The sequence below is a fragment of the Trachemys scripta genome, chromosome 10 (genome assembly GCF_013100865.1).
Source record: "Trachemys scripta elegans isolate TJP31775 chromosome 10, CAS_Tse_1.0, whole genome shotgun sequence".
Lineage (NCBI taxonomy): Eukaryota > Metazoa > Chordata > Testudines > Emydidae > Trachemys > Trachemys scripta.
This window is the reverse complement of record NC_048307.1, coordinates 79,745,856-79,762,552: the sequence shown is the minus strand read 5'-3', so window position 1 is coordinate 79,762,552 and position 16,697 is coordinate 79,745,856. Positions and strand designations below refer to the sequence as shown.

Sequence of the window (16,697 nt, the reverse complement as noted above, 5' to 3'; positions counted from 1 at the left end):
ATATAACACTATGGACTTTCATGGCCAAATTCTGCTCTCATTTATACATGTGCAAATCTCCTTTGACCTCACTGGTGTAACAGCAGAATCTAGCTCTCTGAGCTTTGACATGCATTTCCATTTCACTAGTGTCAGGTCCAAAGTGTCTACCATATATGGATAAATACAGTTTCGACATAACTGTTGCAATTTCCTTGGGAAAGTTACGATCTCAAAGGAAGTATATGAAAACGTAAGTGTTTACAGTACACGAACCCCAGTCCTGTAACAAGTATGTGATAATTGCTGTTGGTTAAATGCAAACAAAAATATAGGATCAAATTTTCCACGAGTTTAGCTGCTCCACTGACTGCCAGAGAGTTTTGCCCATTAACACCAGCAGAGAATTTAGCCCATATGTTTAAGTTTTTTTTTTTAAATTTGTATGTTCTACAGTTGTTCCCTGATCTTTTAGAGAGAAACAGTGTTTGCACGAAATTGCTCAATCCAGCTGTAAGTGAAAAATAGATGTAGTATGCATTCCTGGTGCATCTGTGTTGTGCAGGGGAGGGCGTAGCTCTGTCCTGTTCACTAAGAATTGATTGATATTTGTACATATTTAACTACCTTTTCCTTAGCTGTGAGTGCTACATATTGTAGCTGGAAGGGTTTACCTTAGCAGTGATATTAGGTTGCAAGTAGATAGGTCTCCATAGGCCCTGATTCAGGAAAGCACATAAGGATGTGGTTTCCTAAGCAGAGTTCTAGTTGTTATTCTGTAAACAGGGAATATATTTTTGGTCTTCTTTAAAAAAAACAAAAACAGGCATGTTAATTTCTGCACCAAGGGAAAACACTGAATTTAAAAAACATCAGTGTTTGCAAAATGGAAAATGACAAAATCTGCAGAAAAAATCTCCCCCCACCTCCGTTTTTCCCCCTTCCCCAACCTTCTAATGGGTATTGTAGACAATGGAGAGAAAAAAATACATTAAAAACAGCTAACAACTTACATGGCAGTGATCTTTTAGAAAAGACTTTACATATTATTTTTAAGTTACAATTTTGCACATATGCTGTTCAACAGCTGCTAGTATTAAAGTCCAAGCAAGCGGTATCAGGAATGCAGGATCTGAAGGTTTTCAGCAGTTGCTGAAGGCAAAACCTCCTGAAATTGTAACAGATGTTGCTTACTTCCTGTATACTTATCAACCACTATAAAAATGTTTCTCCTTTGTAGTTGTTATGTTGAGCATAACTATGGAGATTCAACACAGTCTATGCAACACTGACACATTGAGTGATTTACTGTATATTTGGTTTGAAATAGTCAACCAAAGAATTGTTCTTACTAGAATCTCCCTGAACACTTTGAGGAAGTTCATTAGTCACTGGACTTGAAATCTAATGACAATCAAATGACAGTACAGGAAATAAGTCAAATGTTACTACTATATTCAGTAAAGATGGGTTTAAATATCGCAGAATTACTGTTGCTTACTGCACCTACAATGGAATCCTTTTAACTGAAGACCTGATAAGTAAGTAACACGTCCATTTCATTCGGACAATTGCCAGAGCAGAGTCAGTGTAATGCAACTTCATGATACTAAACAATTGGTAAATGGCATGGCTAGTCTGTTTAAATGGTGTTAATTGCAAGCTTGTAATTAAAAGATGTGAACTAGCATTTGCTTGCATAAATTTCCTGCTGTGCAACCCATTATTAACTTCAGCCTGCTTGCCTGCACTTTTATGGTCACCAAATGTGTTAGTTTGGTCTTAATGTGTTAATTCTTTGTATATTGCTTCTTGCATGCTGAAATAAACAGCAATATATCCCAGACCAGTGTGTTCTTCTGAGGCCTTGTCTATACTAGAAAAGAGCATCCATTTAACTAAATCAATTGAAAAATCAATTTAGTTACACCAGCACTAGCCCCTAATGTAGATGCAGTTAAACCGGTATAAATCCTTGCTTATGTGGATTTAGCTTCCATTCATAAATTACAAGTTTAATTTAAATTGATATAAGCAAGGATTAACCAAGTGCATCTATATTAGGGGCTTGTATCAGTTTACCTAGATTGATTTTTAAACTGACTTAGTAAAACCAAGGCATGTTCCTAGCATGTGATAATCAGGCTGCAGATAATCAGGACAACCACTTCACAAACACTTTTCTTTTCCCTCTCAGAAGTATCTGCCATGACTTTCTGCTGCTATGTTTTTTGCTTTGAGATTTTAAAAGTTAAGTTCAAAAATAGTTTTGGAGTGGTTCCTCTGGCTCTGTAGACAGAGGTTGATGTTGGAGATCAAAAATAACATCTTGTATCTGGCATGACTGTCTGAGACATGATTATACACTGTCCATGGGAAATGAGAGGTTTCAGAGCAACTGCTGCTTCATAGGTGTTTATAGTGTTACACGTGATGTTATCAGGAGAAAGGGCACAATTCATTTCACTTTTGCAACCTTCCTAGCAGCTGGGGCATTGGACTGCAGCCTTGAAGAAGAGTTCTTGCATTGACTGTCACTGTAGGTATATAGACATCTATTGATGAAATTATTATTATATGTTTTATTTCTATAGAACTATAAAGCTACATGGCACTTTACAAACATGGGCCCTAATCCTGCAAAATTATACCAGTAATGCTTACTACCTTGAAGCTAATGGGACTGTTCATGGTAATAAGCCTGGGAGTAGGTGCTTAAATGTCTGAGGATCTGGGCCTAGGAGCATGTTGGCTCAGACCTATAGATAACCCACATTCATTGCCCTGAAGAGACAAGTTAAGCATGTACAAGACAAGACACAAGACAAGCATTGAGAAGAGGGAGGTTGTGGAGATGAGTGGTGAGGAGGAGAAGAGATGGGGGACCATTTGAAGAGGAAGGATTTTCAGGGGAGTGAGGATACTTGCTGGATGTGGACAAGGAGACTGTTTCAGACATAATGGAAATCACCATAAAAGGTGGGAAAAGCGGAAGGCTTAGGAAGAGCTGTATAGTAGGTGGGACAAAATTCTGGTGAGGAATCAGAGCTAGACTATAATGCATGCAAGTAGCCCTCTTCCTCTGCTGTGGTTAGAGTCCTTGATTTAGTGAATGACTGGTACATCTAACTCATATGGGGCTCAATCCTGAAAGGTGCTAAGCACTCTAGCCCCAAAACCAGCAAAGCCCTTAAGCACTTACTTAACTTTAAGCATGTGAGTAGTCTCATTGACTCAAGTGTTTTGCTGGATCAAGACCAGCGTGATCAGCACCGTGCATGGTAGAACCTTGGTTTGCACAAGAACAGTCCTATAGGAGTCACTGAAATCTAGTCTATTTCAATTGGGAGTATGTCTAATGGTTAGAGCAGTGGACTCATAGCTCCTGTTCTGTTCTTCTGGGGTTTGTTCTTTCACTGACTTCGTTCTTGACTTTTTGCAAGGCCTGTGTTAACACCCTGTAACACAGTCTAACCCATTTGTAAAATGGAGATAACAATATCCATTTTGCACACATGGGAGTCTTAAGGATTCAAGACATGCTATAAGTGCAAAGAAATGTTAGTATGGATGGTAATGATAATGAATATCTGTACATAACTGATATTTTAAACTAGATATTAATACTTAGACTGGACAAACCATTAGTAAATGTACAATAGGAGATAGTCTTGCACTGTCTGAGAGACAAACTAGATGGTCTAAGAGGGCTTCATTTTACCAAAAAGGATTTAGGTTTAATAATTAATTCTATTTTAATAATAATTAATTCTATTTTAAATGGGCTTTACTCTGCATGCTTCAAATTTTGGAAAAGCTGCTTTTCCCTGGCCCCATTGTTAGTGTTTTAGCAGCTGTTTTCCATTGTTTTCTCAGTAAGAAAAATACATATCACTAACAGGAACTATCAGCAGCGTGAAACAAGCTGACTTGCCAAGAACATTTCCCCCACTATTGTTATTTATAGTTAATTTTTTTTTTTTTTTTGTACAGCAAGTCAGACTGTGATTCAAGGAATTTGCCAGATTTCAGGGCAATTTTGTGCCACAAACGGATGGGTGTGTTTCACACACAAGCCACAGTTTTCCATTAATCTTCACCCAGATAGAAGTATAGTTTACATAGCTCCTTCAGTGTGCAAGGTATCCCATAATGCTACCGGGTCCTGATTCACAAAAGCATCTCTATTCAGAACACTTGCATGCATGCCCAAGTGCTTTCCTGAATCAGGGGGCATACTAATACTCAGGGGTTATTTCAGCCAATTTTACATGTTTGAGGAAGTGTACAAGCATTCACTAATCAATCCATAACATCCCTGTCTGTCTGTGCTATTACATGATGCTCAGAACTGTGGTATCTGAGTGTCTCCCAAAATTAAGAAGTGTACACATCTTCTCCCAGTGCTTCGTTTGTAATGAAAGAGGTACCACGGATCAAGCAATTAGGTACCAGGGCTCAAGCAATTTTTTTTACATTCATAACTGATGCAGCAAGCCCAGTGGTGCTAGAGCTATGAACTGCCAGAGGTCCCAGGGCTCAGCCCTGCAAACCCTGGCACAAAGTAAGCACTGCCCTCCTACAGTTAGCAGGGACTGGATTTTGAGGATACTTTGGTTGGGTTTTTCTAGGGACAAGCTAGCGAGGAAGTTATGGTGTTATTTTGGTTGGATAACTGGGTTACATTTTATTCTGAAGAGGCATTTTCTTGGAAATCATCCATGACAATTAGTCAGAAGAGGCATCCAGTGTTTTCTCGCCATACAAAATAATTGTTATGCTCAGTGATGTCATTTGGATGGAGTGCTCTTTGTGTTTCCAATGAGGTGTCCCGTTCAAGCTTGTTTGGAAGAAAATAAAAGGCTTCTTATCTGTGTGAACAGTTATAAACATGGGTCGCACATCAAAACCCAGCAACAAATCTCCTGGTCGTATCTTAACAGCTCTCAGTCTGATTTTTAGGTGTCCTGAGTTTATAATTGTCAGGTTATACCCCCCAGATATGTACAGAAATGGGGTGCTTTATACTCTGAATAATTAATAAATTAGAGACGGGTCATGATGTGTTGTGTCTTTGAGTTGATTTAGTTAGTTGATTTTGAGTCCTGTATTATTTTAACATGCCATACATGTGGTGGAGACTGTTTTATGGATTAAAGAAAATATGTTCTTTAAGTGTATTGATCAAGGCAGAACAACAGAAGGTTACTATCATAACATACCACATAGCAGTAGTAGTAAATGGAGACCTGGTTCTCAGTATAGTTTTAAGATTGCTCAGCCAAAAACAGTTTTACATCTCTCTTTTCCCCATGTCTGCCAAGATATTAGCCTATTATTCATAAACAGGAGATTGTAAATTAATAATGATACTTCTATAGTGGCTTTCTTCTGGGGATTTCAACATGTTCTACAAACACTAATTAATTAAGCCTCATAAAATCTCTAAGAAGTAGGTAAGTGACACATATAATTCAGTTAACCCACTGTGATATATAGTAGTCTCTGGAATGCAGCAGCTATTTAAAAAGTTATTAAAGCTAATGTTAAAAAATTATGTAATACATAGGTTGGGAAAAGAATGTCTGTGCATCTAGGTATAGTGCTTATCATCCACAAATATAAAGTTAGTTTTTAAAAGTTGTATGATACACAGAGTACATAATCAGCAATAACCCACATTTAGGTGAATAGATTTAACAATACAGTTTAGATATTAGAATCCAAATACTCGGGTACATCACTCATGAAAAGTTGTACAGAGATTTGGTTGTGGAAAGCAAAATATAACAATGAGTGGAGATTGCCCCTCAGTAATTGAGAATTAGGTAGGTTGTCCATTTAGAAAATACAGTCCATGAGGAAAGTATTTCAGTCTAACACTGCATAAAAGTTTAGGATGGAAAATGACTATCTTGACCAATGGAAATTGCATGGAAAGTTTAGATATAGAGTGTAATTACATGGACTGGGGTCTGGCCATGATTCTGGAGAGAAGACTTATTCTTCCACGAGGTAAAAGCATGAGATCTTTAGTGAGCAAAGGTGCTCATAACCCTTGTTTTGTATCTCCTCTCTAAAGGATGGTATCTCCCGCATGGTGGTACCTCCTAGCACTGTTCTGGGCAGGAGGTTCTCTACTGACTCAGAGAAAATAATGCCACCTGATGAATCACCTACATGCCTTCCCAGAGCACACAGTTCTGAACAGTTTTCCACCTCAATACTGATTTGGCCTTTCTTGTGTGAGTTGACAGGAGCACAGCAAAGATGGTGTGGATGCAGGCTGCTATTACATATGCTTCATTCTCATGGAAGGTCTCCCCTTATCACTGACATTGAAGGGGCCATTCAATTAGTATGGTCCAGCTGTAGGTATTTATAGGCCAACAGCAACAAGAAGTGAAGATGTATGGCATCCCGTATGCTCAGTGTCACATTAGCCCAACGTCCTATCATAGCCACAAAGCTAAGCACAATGGCAAAACTGTCCCCTGTTCCCCTCCCATTAGTGCAGACATCCTGCCAGTGTATTTGGACCTCCTGACATTTGCATGGAGAAAGTTGCAAAGCTGGAGCAGCTTGCAAATAGTTCTAACATTAGTGGAGAATAATTTCCTGGTGCTCGCTCTAAAAGTCTGAGGACATAAACCCTCACTGTACAATGAAACGAGAGTGAGTTTTTATCAGACTCTTGTTTATAGAAAAGACAGAACGAAATGTAGGTCACTTCTTTAGAGATATTTTCCTTGTTGTTTGTGTTTCCCAGTCCTTCTGCATGTCTGCGTCTGTGGCCTCCTTTACTGGCTGAAGTCCTGCATCAGTACTCCACAGAAAGCCTTGCCAAGGCAATCTGCTCACGAGGGGACACGTCTGCTCATTTTACTCAAGCAAGCACAACCACTGAGTCCAATGACTGGAGGGCCAAACCCTGACAAACTAAATGGTGGAGCGGGCCTTGTGTTCTGCAGTGACACGGCATGGTCGTCCGCTCCTGGCTTCCTGCAGAAATGGCGCCGACACCTCCACTTTATTACCACCGCTGTGTACCTTATTTGTGTTATATCAGCCACCACCCTTTTACAGTTCAATGCAACAAGGCTATTTACAGTGACATATAATTATTATCCCCTTTTACCAAAGAGGAGAAATCCATCCATGCAAAGATCTCTCCTGATTAGCTACTTGCTCCCTACTCTCCTGTGTTCATCCTTCCTGTGTTCCTTTTCTACTCATCTAGTTAATGGGCTAGTTATCTCCTTAGATCCCCCTAGCTCAGGCTGATCTAGGCCCTCTTGGGATGCAGGGGGGTGGGACTAATTGAATGTACAGTGACCAGAGTGCTGCTTCAGCTGCTGGTTCTCATTATTCTAGCCCACATCCCTGTGCAGTAGGGTGGTTGTCATCCTTGCTCATTTGGGGCAATATTCTGCACTGTTATTTGCACTGCAATCAGGGGCAAGAGACGTATCACTGAAGGCAGAAATTTGTGCTTTTGTGAATCAACTGGTTCATGTCATAAATGGCCTTAACCATATGGACATGATCCAAAGCCCATTGAAATCAATGGGCGACTTTCCATTGACTTCAGTGGTTTTTGGATCAGGCCCTGTGTTTGATTAATTTATTCACATTTTTAGCTGCCGTAGCACTTTCCAAGTTTCCATATCTGGAGAAGTGTTTGAAATCTTTTTTTTGTTTTTTTTTTTGTTTTTGTTTTTGCATGCACAATAGTCTGTAGCCTCTTTTATAATTTATAGGCAGTGAGTGTCCCTGCAGTTTAAAAGCCTTTCTGAAAAACACTGCATTGAGAGCAACCAAGTGAAGGGTGATTGCACCAGTTTACTGCCACATCATAACATTTGAATACTCTATTTTGTCCCTCCTGCTAAAGTTTAATCATTCCAACCAGGGAAAGTCAAAAGGGATCAATGCCAAATTTTCAAACAGGCTTATTTTTTAAAAATTCCTCATGAAATTGCTGCCCAATTTTCAGTATGAATATAGTTTGCCAAAACCTCCATTTCAGTGCATAACCCTCAAGATATAGATACATTATTGTATTGCAAGTGGATTACTGGCGAGAATAAGGTAATTTATCATCTGAAATGCAGAGTCTTGTTTTGTCAGTTACAAGTTTTATAATTACCCATTATCATTATCTTTATAGTTATTTTTTCCAAGGTTATGGATATGTCACATCTTTTAAAAAGATGTTCTGTCAGGTTTTTGTTTGTTTCAACATATTGAAATCTGATTCTCCTTTCACATCAATGTATATCAGGAGTATATACACCAGAACCAATTGAGTTCCACAGGAGTAAAACCAGTGTGAGTGTCACCAGAATAAGGCCCCAAAGTTCCAGGTTAAAAAAACCTGTCATGCCAGTGAAAAAAACAATTTCTATAGGGAAGTAATAATAGTAGTAATAATAATGTGCATTCTTAGCACCTTTTAAACCCATCACAAAGATTATGGAGTTAAGCCTCACAACATTGGGATAAAAATTTTTAAAGCAGGGTACTGGGATGCACGAATTCTCGGTTGTATTCTTGGCTCTTCCACTGACCATCTGCCACTTAACCTCTGTCTCGCTTCAGTTTACCCATGTGTAAAATTCACTTAAAATAAAATCCATGCTCTGAAAATGACTTTAAAACCACAAGTTAGAAATTTTGGTTTGCAGCATGGACAAGAAACGGTTCTGTGGCTGCTGGCTCGTCGAAATTCCCTGGCTGCCCTGTTGAGAAGGCTAAATATGATTGATGAGGCTCCACCCAGTATTTCAGACTCTGAAATGCTAGGCTGCGGAATCATAGAATCGTAGGACTGGAAGGGACCTCGAGAGGTCATCTAGTCCGGTCCCCTGCACCCGTGGCAGGACTAAGTATTACAGTACCACTTTAAAAACAACAAGGAGTCTGGTGGCATCTTAAAGACTAACAGATTTATTTAGGCATAAGCTTTTGTAGGTAAAAACCTCACTTCTTCAGATGTATAGAGTGAAAGTTCATCTGAAGAAGTGAGGTTTTTACCCACGAAAGCTTATGCCCAAATAAATCTGTTAGTCTTTAAGGTGCCACCAGACTCCTTGTTGTTTTTGTAGATACTGACACGGCTACCCCCCTGATGGCTACCCCCCTGATACTTAGTACCACTTTAGGCACTCATGTTTCCAGCCCACTTATGTGGCAATTGTTCCCAATTTACTTACTGTGCACAGTAAGAATGTAATCCATAACTCACTGGAATAAGTGGGAAGGTACCTAATGACTCAATTAACTTTGAATCAGATTTCATGTGGGGGCAAGATCTGTCTAGAGGAAATTCCAGGAGTTTTCCCTAGAGTTTTCTAATGTTCTGTTGAAGGGAAGGGCTTTGCACAACTGACTAACAAATCACTTCTGTGTAATGAGCCTGCAAGAGCACTCTACTCACTGGTTCTGATTATCATTGTTACAAATACAGTATTATACTCATTGTCTTCACATGTGGCATTACACAAGGCTTTGTAGAGAAAGTAAATGACAAGCCAAACAGAAAAGTTTTTAAGGCTTGTTTTAAAGTGGGCGAGATGGCTTGATGGCTCAGAGGAAGGGAGAATATTCTGAGTACCCGGGACTGTATGAGTAAAAGACTAAATCGTTGTAGCAAAGAGCTTGGGGCAGATCTGAGGGTACCCTGACTGACCAAGAAGAAAGAGTGGTAGGTGGGTCAAAGTCAGAGAGCAGGTTGGAGCTGAGTGGGGTGATCAGTGTACACTTTATTTGTATGCTGCCTAGCACAATGGGGTCCTGCTCCATGCAGCAGGGGCTCCAAGATGTATAAGAACATAAGAATGGCCATACTAGGTTAGACTAAAGATCTATCTAGCCCACTATCCTGTCTTCCACAGTGGCCAATGCCAGGTGTCCCAGAGGGAACGAACAGAGCAGATAATCATCAAGTGATCCATCCCCTGTTGCCCATTTCCAGCTTCTGGCAAACAGAGGCTAGGGACACCATTGGATTCCATGACAACAAAATTAGCCATAGACTCTTCCCCTTGCTAAATAATGGTCTTCAGAATCTCAGCTTTCATTACAAATATAAATTTCTACTCCTAGTGATGGAGTGTTGTGGAGACAACCTCAAAGAGGTGATCCCGCTGTGAATCAATGCAGAGATGGTCTGCATGAATGCAGAAAGCCTGGAACAATAGCTCTGAGAGGTGTGAAATGCTCCATTAATCCCAGTCAGGTGTTAACTGAAACCTGAAGACGACACTAAATTGAAAACTCAGCATGTACAGATAGGATAAAATATTCTGAATGTATTATCAAAATAAATAACATAGGTAATTGCATAGATTGTGTTATTCATGTTCATATTTAATTAAATACAAATTTCTATTATTAAATTATATCTTAATCCACTACAGAATTTTGAAGAATTTTCGCCAGAGCACTGCACAGTCTGAGGACGTTGCTGCAGAATGTTCATCCAGTTTGCAGCAAACTACAAGAGGCTTTGGATATAGATGTCTTGTTGATCCCATTGGCCCAGATCCTCAGAGGTATGTAGGCTCCTAACTTCTATTGACTCTGTGCCTGGAACATTGTGTCTAGAAGAGGCCCTAGAAGGTCTTTGTGGTGAGGCTGTGCAGGTAGCTGGTGTTTTGTATTCCTTGCTCAAAACAAGGATTTATTATAATCTTTAGCACTGAACAATGTCAGTGCCTATTCTTTTATACTTTTGATGTTACAACCTGATGTGGGCTGTAGTCCACGAAAGCTTATGCTCTAATAAATTTGTTAGTCTCTAAGGTGCCACAAGTACTCCTGTTCTTCTTTTTGTGGATACAGACTAACACGGCTGCTACTCTGAAACCTAAGGTTCTCTGGCTGCTTGTTCATGTGTATTGAAGATAGCTGACACCTGATTAGGTGCTAATTGGTTTCACCATATTCAGGTGAGTTCAGAAGCCACAATAAACTTCTGGGGCTAGAGATGAGTTTATTAGATCTCTTACGAGAAAGAAGCAGCTGTCTACATGTGGGCTTAGAAATAGGAATCAGGGAAATGATCAATAAGTCATATTTTAAATTTTATCATGTATTTTTCTTAAAGTATAGTTGCAAGTCTGCTGACTTGGAAGGGGCTTGGTGAAGGAAACTGCTTGGACAATGAGGAGTCCTATACAATATTTGTGTGGTTCAGGGGCTTAGAATAAGAATTAGGATTGGTTTTGTGTTGGAAAGAATATATGTAAAACTTCAGAATCTAGTCAGCTGTGTTGCTATCTATATGAATCACTTGATCCTGAAAACCTGTTCCCACAGGGGAGAGACTGTTGTTGGGTTTTTTTCTGCCCCAGGCCTTGCTGCAATTGTGTTGAGAAAGCATTTGCAATTCCATTGGGGACTAACCAGAAGAACTACTACTAGTTCTGTTGGTGTTCCTGATACCAGGAGCAGGAATTGAGAAAGTTGTGTTGAAGTTGAGTGAGGTATGCTTCTATCAAGAAACTTTCCCTACCTTTGATCTTCAAGAACTATAAATAGAGGGAGGGCAATGGGAAAAACATCTTGTCTTACTATAGCACTCATGACTATTATGTTAAAGGTTCCATTCTATATGCATCCGAAGAAGTGGGCTGTAGTCCACGAAAGCTTATGCTCTAATAAATTTGTTAGTCTCTAAGGCCAGGTCTACACTACCCCCCTAATTCGAACTAAGGTACGCAACTTCAGCTACGTGAATAACGTAGCTGAAGTTCGAAGTACCTTAGTTCGAACTTACCTTGGTCCACACTCGGCAAGCAGGCTCCCCCGTCGACTCCGCGGTACTCCTCTCCCCGAGCTGGAGTACCGCAGTCGACGGCGAGCACTTCCGGGTTTGACTTATCGCGTCCAGACTAGACGCGATAAGTTGAACCCAGAAGTTCGATCGCTCGCCGCCGAACTACCGGGTAAGTGTAGCCAAGGCCTAAGGTGCCACAAGTACTCCTGTTCTTTTTACTATGTTAAAGCTTCCTCAAACCCATTTGACTGTACAGCACTGTAGAATTCTAGTTGTCACTGTACACAAAGTATCTTGCTGGGGTGAAATTTCAGGGAATAATTGTCCTGACTTCTCTCTTGTAAGTGAGCTGGGTCAGAGGGGAGGTTACTTGTCCCTGAGCCATTAATATCTGGTCTGTGGGTACCAGAAGCCTTGGCTTTTATTGTTGATGTGTTCAGCTGTAGGAAGGTCCTACTAATCTAATGATACAGATCGTGTAATGGCTAGGAAAGGGTGGGATGCTTTTAAAGGTGAAGTAAGTCTAGGGTGAATTTAAGATTGATTCTTATCTCCTTCTCCTGGTCCCTGCCCCATGTACTCTTAAACCCAGAAATGTGTAAAAACTAGCCAGTATTTCTACAGAGCACAGACCAAGTGGGCATAGTCTCTTCAAGGAGCAGGCAGTATATAGAGAAGTGGTAGGTAGCTGAAGACTAGACTCTACAACTGATGAGAATAGGGAACAGCACGGACCAACCTTGTGTAACTACAAGGAGAGGGAAAGCATGGACTGTTCTTGTACAAACCATTCTGTCCCCAGAGGGGATGGGGATTGTCTCTCTAGAAGCTGGGTGAAGCTATACCGCCCATCTGGGTGTGAGCTGGTTTCAAATAGTTTGTAACAGGCAGGTCTGATTGGGAGGGGGAATTAAGGGGAGAGACAAGTGCACCTGGGCCTGAGCTCAGGGGACACCCATCCCAAAGTCTGTAATCCTGTAAATAATGTAAAATGGTGGGAAGTGGGGCCCTAAAGTTCTCTGGGGGGGGGCCTGGTAACAAGCCAGGGGCTCTTACTGAATCAGCTAGGCCAGTGATACTCTGAGTGAGGCACCTGAGCTGCAAGTATCAGAGGGGCAGCCGTGTTAGTCTGAATCTGTGAAAAGCAACAGAGGGTCCTGTGGCACCTTTGAGACTAACAGAAGTAGTACTTCTGTTAGGGTACATCTACACTACAGGGGGGAGTCGATTTAAGATACGCAAATTCAGCTACATGAATAGCGTAGCTGAATTCGACGTATCGCAGCCGACTTACCCCGTTGTGAGGACGGCGGCAAAATCGACTTCTGCGGCTTCCTGTCGACGGCGCTTACTCCCACCTCCACTGGTGGAGTAAAAGCGCCGATTCGGGGATCGATTGTCGCGTCCTGACGGGACGCGATAAATCGATCCCCGAGAGGTCGATTTCTACCCGCCGATTCAGGCGGGTAGTATAGACCTAGCCTTAGTCTCAAAGGTGCCACAGGACCCTCTGTTGCTTTTGAGCTGCAAGTGACTCTTTAAAGCAGTGATTCTCAAACTTTTGTACTGGTGACCCCGTTCACATAGCAAGCCTCTAAGTGCAACCCTCCCCCCCCCCCCTTATAAATTAAAAATGCTTTTAAATATATTTAACACCATTATAAATGCTGGAAGCAAAACGGGGTTGGGGGTGGAGGCTGACAGCTTGTAACCCCCCACATAATAACCTCAGGACCCCCTGCTTTAAGGTCTCCTGTAGTTCTTTGCAGCATATGGTATCAAAACACTGTGTGATTTAATTATTAGCCACTCAGGATGTTTTATTATGTTACTAACCAACTGTAGTTGATACAGTTGACTGGCCAGATATTATTGTAAGACTAATATACATGTATATAAAAACTCAATAGTTCCCCTGGCATGGTGTTTGAAGCGGAATATATAGTCCTAGTGTTTCATTTAGTATGAAGTCGCAGGACTGTGCCTCTTTCGGGTACTGTTGACTGTTGGGTACTGGTTTCTGAGGCTCCTGGAGCTAGGAGCGGTGTCGGTCTGTGGAGGCGGGTGCCCCGGGGAGCGGCAGGGGGCACAGCTTGGCTGGAGGTAGCGGGGAAAGGGGCACTCCTCGCGGGGAGAGGGAAGCGGTTGGGGGCGCTGCTGCCCCCACCTGAACCCGGCTCTCGCCCCGTGCGCGGGAGGGGAGCCGAGGGCGGCCCCTACAGCCACATCCGGCGGGCCCAGCCCGAGCGCTGGTCTCGCTCCCCTCACGGCGGCCGCCCCCCTCCAGCCAGGCAAGATGGCGGCGGCAGGAGGCGGTGCTGAGGGGAGGGGGGATCCCGCCTGAGACACCCACGCGGGCAGGCGGGCGGGGGAGGAGGCAGCGGCGGCTCGGGCTCCCGTTAGGATGAGATAAGGGCGCCGGGGCCGGCTCGCGACGCGCTCGCTCTCTCCATCGCGCAGGGCGGGCGGAGGCGGACCCAGCAGCCGCCCCCATGGGGAGCGCAGCCCCGGCCTGAGGTGAGCAGCGCCGGTATACACCGGCCGGCGGGGGGAACGTGCGGAGCTGTCACCGCCGGAGGGGAGGGGAGGGGTGTCTCCGCCGCCGTGGGGCGCTAGCCCGGGGCCGGGGCAGCGGGGGCCGTGTCGGTGAGGCGGCAGGAACCCCTCAGGGAGCCGGCCTGGCGATGACGACCGGGGGGGGGCACCCTGGAGTAGGGCGATCCGGGGGTTCCCGAGCGTGCATGGGGCGGGGGCGGCGTGTGTGTGTATCCCGCGCCCGACGGAAGGGAAGCGGTGCCCGCCCGTTAGCCGCCGGGGATTTGGGGCACCCAGCGAGGCGTTCCTTCGCCAGTCCTGTCCCCGGGGCCGCTCCCGGCAAGATCCTGCCAACGTGGGGTGGGCGCCCCGGGGAGCGGGGGTGGGGGTGTCTGGCTGCACGGCAGCAGCCGCAGCGCTGTCTGATGCGGACAGACGTGTGACTTCCCCAAAGGGGCGTTAAAATGGCCCTGGTGTAACGCCGCTGTGTAGACGTGGGGGCCTCGCAGCGTGCAGGGGCAGCGATCCCCTGCTGCGAGAGATCGCGTGTGCACGGTGCGTTGGAGCGCCGGCTGCCCTGCCATGTTCCCCACGCAGGGCAGGACCGGGAGAGCTGGCTTGGGCAGCTGCAGGGGAAGAAACGGGTTGAGATTTCCGTTCACGGAATCTGTAAATTCCCATTCACTTTACTAGATAACTAATGGGGATTACAAGCATAGATCTATGCTATCTCCTCCTCCCCCATGATTTTCCCTTGGCTCCATACAGGTTACTGCAATTTTGTTGGATTAGTGTAACATCCAGCATCATGGTAAAAAAAAAAAAGTAGTTTCTAGAGCCCTGAGATTTTTGTGCTGTCTTAATGTCAGAATTTACTACAGACTCAGTGGGCCACATGCTAATAATGTTTAATGGATTGTTATTTATTTTGATGGCTTTGAGCCACTGCTAATCTCAAATTCTATTTAAAGAATGCATTCGGTCCCAGCACCCCAATACGGGTCTGTTTACAATGGAAATTAGGAGATGTGGACTTGGCAGTTAGAGCTGATGTTTAATGTTTGAATTAAACTGATCAGAAGAGTAATGTTTTGGACAGCTTTTTACTTCATTTCACAATTTCTTCTTGAACTGTTGCTCAGCCAGTGTTTTCTGTCAAAAAAATAAAATGTACTATACATAATCTTTCACTTTCAGAAAGATTAAATATTTCTGTGTTTAATCATGTTATTAGGCCCTCTGGTTTAGGGAAACTATTTGAATCAGTCTAGCCAAGAAAGGGGTCGAGGAGTACACGGGTGAACTTTGCTTTGTGCTGGATGTGCAAGCCCAGCTTTGCAACAATCTTTTAACCTATAGGTGTTCAGAATCATGCTGCTGAAAATGAATCAACTAGTAGGGATCTTGAGTATAGTTTTATTGTAAAATGAATGTGAAAACCAAACTGTTTCCTTGACAGCTTAATCCCTCTAAACACATTCAGGTTTCATTGGGCTGTTCATGATTCCTGGCATTGACTTCCTATTTATTTATAGGAAATAGAGCCTTAAAGCTTTTGTGGTCAGTTCTTGCAAAGAATCACATAGTCTGCAAAGAGATACAAAGGACAAAAAAGGATAATGACCTACAGCCTTTGCATGGTTTCTGATTATTAGACTCTTATTATGCACATCTTTTAATCAGAATTGATTTTTAAATAATGTAGTCTGAAATTTAAGGGCCCACTGATGTGAGGAGTCTCCTACAAAGGTGCTGAGGAGCTTCCATCCCTTTGAAGCAAGTTTTATCTAAGAGTCTAATCAGGTCAGGAGAGTATCCACTTATGGAAACTAGTGTGGACAAGGTTTTCCGGCTTATTGTAGGACCAGAACTCTTTGTGGTTTTCTTGTTCAGTATTCATTCAAAAGTAACAATTATCTATTGATAAATACTTCTATATTAAGAAGATTCATATACTGGAGTTCTTGGATTATTTTTGTATCAGTATCAGCCACACTTTAACATTCTTGCAGACTACTTGCTTTTCATTTGTGATTATAAAACATCTCTGGGGCAATTTCTGTCTGTGTGGAGGTAATAGATATACATTCTATATGTGAGCACACTTAGCTTTTGACACTTTTATCCTTGTCACAGTTGACAGAGCCTTGTCTCCAATAGGGCTCCCACTGTTGTAGCTGATCTAGTGATAGCATTGGGGGGCAATTTTTCTGTTCTAAAATAATTGCTAGGCAGCAAACACACAAGTCTGGCCAACCATTCTTTCTTTTTTTTGGAGAGGATGGGGCCCCAGTTCATTCTTGTTACTGTGGTGGATATATTAAAGGTACATCAGGGAAAGTTCTACATGCTGCCACCCCACATCACTTTTCCACTGGGAACTGTGGCCACCACCATTTTG

The 16,697-nt window shown here is 42.8% G+C and overlaps 1 protein-coding gene across 2 annotated transcripts in view; it reads left to right on the top strand.

Moving 5' to 3' along the window:
• The window catches only part of DENND4A (DENN domain containing 4A), a 119,320-nt gene that overhangs the window by 11,088 nt on the left and 91,535 nt on the right, over positions 1-16,697 (top strand). The window contains exon 3 of one of the 2 annotated variants that reach the window (XM_034783867.1): positions 10,401-10,535. The gene's annotated coding sequence lies outside the window, so the exon portion shown is untranslated. Of the gene's footprint in view, positions 1-10,400; positions 10,536-14,142; positions 14,279-16,697 lie in introns of those variants that run through there. The other variant, XM_034783868.1, reaches the window with a different exon arrangement.